Below are 5,928 nucleotides of genomic sequence, written 5' to 3' on the forward strand. Positions count from 1 at the left end.
GGCGACTTAATATGGTACCTACGGAAATTATTTTATTATTATTATTATTATTATTATATTTTGTCATTAGAACGAAAGGGTAACTAAAATACACATTCCGAGTGACCAACGCGCCAGTCTACGTGAATATATACATGGACAACACGCGGTATCGCTGTAACACACTATACATATTTTAAATACACATCGTGCTCGCAGCCAATGCACTAATTGCTCACCTGAGGTCTGTGTTAATGTTACAATACATAATTTAATTCGATGGCTTTTCGCATTTTGTAGCCGTTGTTTTTACATTAACGCAATTTATACTTACAAAACTGACGTGACAATACATTATATTATATGTGGTTCAGTCACAAGATTTAACACGCGCGTGAATCGACGACGACTAAGCGAACTCAACCAGCGCGTGTATCTTTTCTTACTGCATAATAATCTATAATATAATATATAAAAATGAATTGCTGTTCGGTAGTCTCGCTAAGACTCGAGAACGGCCGGACCGATTTGGCTAATTTTGGTCTTGAATTATTTGTGGAAGTCCAGGGAAGGTTTAAAATGGTTAAATGAATGTTTATGCATAGATTAAACCTCTAGGAAGAAGATAGGCCAATTTAAAAAGAGTGAAATTTTGATTTTTTTTATTCATAGGATTTTAGTGTGGTTAGGTTAGGATTTTGTATTAATTGATTATATAAATCCACCGTAGGTGGAATTAAGTAAAAACGACAAACTTGGTATACCTTTGACACTTTAGAGTTAAATCATACACTTATGTACAAACAACACGGGGTTAGAATTGGTTAGGTTAGGTTAGAATCTAACCGTTAGATTGTCTACCTGATAATAAACTGCTGTGAAGCAGAAATTTTATTCCGGGCAACAAAAAAGTTAAGATAAATCTAGAACATCATACCATTAAATAACGCATTGAATAAAGTTTGAGTCATATACAGTTTATACATTTAATGGGTTACGAAGTGCACGGGATCATCTAGTATAATATATAATTATATCATCATAATAGGTAAGTTTTTCTATAGTTTATGCGGATAACGGCGGATAACTTTAACAATAATTTTAATTCATAATTAAAACTATATATTTTTAATATCGGATAACCGATAAGTCATATAGCAAGTAGGTAAGAGTGTACCACATTATTCAGTAGGTCACTGTAATGTATGTGTTAAATTTAAATTCAATGTAAAATCATTGTACCTATACTATAAGAAATTATATTTTCTCTAAAAATAATTAGTGATAAGGTAGGATGAACTAGTTCTTACCAAAAACAAATCGAATATATTATATAATTTTATAGTTCATATAATATTAATAAACAATGGCTATTAGCTGTAATTAACTTATAACTTTTAAGTTTACACCGAAAAATAGTGTGAAAAATTTCGTGACATAATTATATAATACAGTAGAACATCGTTAACTCGAAGTTGAAGAAACCGGCCAGAAAGTACGAGTTATCCAAGGATAATACAATTATAAAAAATTCTAGGATCCGACGAAAAAGTTCGAGGGATCGACGATTTCGAGATAAAGAAGTTGGAGTTAACCAAGTTCGACTATATATTATAATAGCTCCAAATTAATTTAAATATTTTGAAAATTTCATTGTGTATAGTAAATTATTTAATAAAAACATACGTAATGTCGAAAAGTTTCAATTCCTAACTAATAATGTTTTCTTGAACTACAAAAAAAATAACTAAATTTTTTTTTTCGTTTAAACATCAAATTTTTTTAACATTTGAACTTCAAGTGTGTATAAAAATATTGTTTTCAGGTGTGTTTTTGACATGTTTAGGTCCTGTAAGAAAAACTGATAAGGAACTTTGTATTCCAAATTTCCTTCAAAATGTTCATGATTTTAACAAAATAAGTAAAATTTGGCCCAGGAATGTAGTAGTGTAGTACCCAAGAATTTTCAATGGAGGGGAATGTTGTAAATAATAGTCAGGGTTCGGATTTTGTAGCAATTAAATAATATGCTGTCTCACATCGTCCGCGATCCAACGTAGTTGGATTTCCTACCGGGATGGTTGAGTTGCACTTATTGCAGCGAATTACACCGAACAACAGTTGATTAATCAAATTTTTTTAAGATTTAACATTTATTACGAGCAACAATGTGTGCGAGATCAGCTATATTATAATAAATTAGAAGAAATATGGCATACAAATTGTGTACAAATATATTTATTAAAAATACAAATCTTTGGCCTGAACTATGTCGGACAGGACAGCTAGTATTATTATAAAATAACATAACCAAATAATATTAATAATGAATACTGTATTCATTATTAATAAACTTATAAGTTTCAACAGTATAATAATATATATAATGCTCAAATGCTTAATAATTTTAGAAAATTAAAAAATTAATTTTCACAGTGTAAATAAATATTAACAAATTATAACTAATAAATCATCATATTATACATATTAATAATATAGTCACATAAAAGTCATAAAAAATATAACAACATTAAAAATAATTTTATAGTTTTCATCAATAGGTTTATTTTTATATTAATTAAAAATTAGAGCGATAATTCTTTATTCTTAAGTTTTTCAATTTGAATTTGGATAAAAATGTTATTTTATTTCTCACTTAAAAGTACCTCATAATGTTCGTTCCTCGTTCGTGTCAACTGTCAATGTACTTTAATACTATATAATTATTTTAAAATACTTAAGATGCAATTGGGATGTTTCATTAACCATTGAAAACATTATTAATTCCTACCTATAATTAATACTTAGTAGGTATACAGTTATAATCAGGATATGGAAATGAAAACAATGTCACTTTGGGCAGCAATTAGATGACCTCCGGTAAAATATATTTCAACACTACTGTGGACATAAGAATATAAGATTTATAATAATATACAACTCGCTGGCGAGAACCAAATCTATTTAATTAAATGGTATTAATTAATTAATTAATTATGTAGTTATGTATATGTTTTTTCAAGTGTAATCCAATTTAAACAAAAAACTGATAAACATTAGTTATTAAATTGGGTTCACAATCACATAAGCGCGTATTTCAATATATGGGGTGTGAGTAATCGACGATCGTGTTTATAGATACACTGCAACCGTTAAACAAAATAAACAATAACGAGATAAGTATCTTAAATGAGATGTGGTTGTTGGTCAAAAGTGTTACCTACCTTTTGCCATATGTCTATTGAAAATAAAATATTCGAACCAAAAATATTTTTTAGTTAAGATTAGGATGATACTCTTGGAAAACGGTGAAACACAATGAAACGCTTGTATTTTTGTACATATAGAAAATATATATTCATCTAAAAGGTATAAATGGTAATCATTTTTAATAAGTAACAAAAAACACAAGACTTTTAAATTTTTTAGATCAGTCAACCGTATTAAATTGCTAATGCACGTTTACCCGCTTACCCGTTTTTATTTTATTTATTTTATAATACAAACTTTTTCAACACATATATTATATCAAACACGCTGGATAAATGAATTTATGATTTACTATATTATTATGTCTTGTGCGTAACGCGTGGTTAATTTTCTGGCATAATGAAAGCAATAGTGTTTAGTTTTTCGAAGTGGCGCATATATATATGCATACGTAATACGTATGTATCATTATTATTATTATTATTATTATTATTATCTACTAAAACTCTTCAAACTACTCACAAATAATGGGTTATAATTTATCCATTAGCTTATAAATTAAGTACCTACTTATTAAGTCAACAAAATATGATTACAAAGTTAGATACGAGTGTTGGCATAAAATATAAGAGGTCACTTATGATCAGAAAAACAAATAAAAATGTATATAATGTAGGCATACCATAATGATTCAAATATGAACTAGATTTTGGGTGCCACTGATTTCCCGTATATTTATTACCAGTGATCAATACACTTTTAACTTACCTATATTTCACCTTCACATAATTTCCATTATATAATATATATGTTAATGTTTGAAGTGTTAACATGATTATAAATAACATATACTTAAAACTGTAATAATTTGAATAATGCCGATCTTATTGTATGATAGCTCAGTAAGCAGCGACTACTAAGCCTTGAAGCCATATTTTTTTTCTATTATATCAACACGTGTTAAACACTAACACTTTAATGTCTTAAGTATAGGTATAATATCATAGTTTATAATTATTGCACATGATTTATTAGTACATGTTTTTATATTACACAGCATAGAATACGTAGTTCTTAAGTCTAAACATCGGTGTCACTCACCCCCCCAATGATATTTGTTAAATATTATATTAAAATATTAGTATTAGATTCTGAGCGGAGCAATGAATGTAGTGATTTTACAATGATGTGTATTTTTTTTTTATTCATTTTTTTTTTGAGTCTATCATCACGGTTTGGGGCAGTAAAACTGCTTCGATTTTCTTCAACAGTATCTTGTTCGATGGGAAAGTGAATATAGTTGGTGCATTCGGGAGGTGAAATTTTAAAATTCTCAATAGTTAGACAGCGCCGGGAAAAACAATATAATAATTAAGGAAAAAATGGAATTTTTCCACAAAATCAGTTTTGGTTTTTGGCGTAACTTTAAAACAAATGAACGTATATTCATGAAATTTTCAGTGGTTGTTTATATTTGCATTTTCTATACACGATAACATTTTAAAAATATTTTGATTTGTTTTGAACTGTTTAGGAACATTTTCCATTTATCCAATTTTATTAGTCTTTTTTTCTATGGATATCAATAAAACTTTATTTGTTAGGTAAAATAGCTTGAAAATTTAATACAAGGCTCCTACTATATTGTTACAATGATATTTTGACAAAATTTAATAATTATTGTGTAGTTAAAAATGTATAAAATGTTCAACTTTTATAGCTAAGGATTGAAAATTTAAAACAAGGTTCCGCGTAAATAGGTAAATATATAAATTACTTTATTTACAATAATATCATAAAATATATTTAGTAATACTAATATCATAAGCTGACTGACTGTTTTCGCTCAGAATCGTTTTTCTTATACAATGATATTATATCATTGAATTCAAATTTAACACCATCCATTACAGTGACCCATTTGTAACTTACTGTACAGCAGAGCGACATCCACCTACCCGCTTTTTTTTTATTTATATGTTTTTATGAATTTATATATAACGATTCTAAAAATAATTTCTCAACCTATTCCATGCTAAAACATTTAAAAAATAAATACATATAGATACCTAATCTATGTCACTGGGTCGTTGTTAAACAATTATTATTAATTTACTTATTAATTTTAAAATTTTACTATTACTTCTGAACTATTAGCTATAATGAAAAACTTTAGCTCCCTCTTAAATAAAAAATCGTATTTGTACCTTGTGGAATTACGCAGTGTAAATAAATATATATATACACTTTTAAAACTTTGATGCACAAATTCCAAGCTTGATTCGTCAAGCAGAACGTTGAATGTATTCCAATAATATAATTATTAATAGCATATTATAATAATAATATCATTAGCGTCTCTATATATTTCTAAACTTGGTTTTGCAATCGTAGGTACTGCACAAAACTTGAGTGATTGTAATCACTAGTATTCAAAAAATAATATTATCCCCCGAATAATCGAAATTAAATTTAAAAAAAAAGTAATTCTTCTTGGATACACTGAAATTAAATTCGGCTTAATGTGGAAATATTATATTATATATATATATGCACGTTAGTATCGTTCTGCTCACAATTTTAGGCCCTGTTAATACGTATAGGCACTCGTGGCCTATTGATTTATAACATATTTTCCGCGTGACCGATCGTGAAGATATTATTGTACCTTTACCGACTCTCATATTGTACCACTCTATACATGTTATTATATACTCTCGAGGCGTCGACGTCGGTGGC

The sequence above is a fragment of the Acyrthosiphon pisum genome, chromosome A1 (assembly GCF_005508785.2).
Source record: "Acyrthosiphon pisum isolate AL4f chromosome A1, pea_aphid_22Mar2018_4r6ur, whole genome shotgun sequence".
Taxonomy (NCBI): domain Eukaryota; kingdom Metazoa; phylum Arthropoda; class Insecta; order Hemiptera; family Aphididae; genus Acyrthosiphon; species Acyrthosiphon pisum.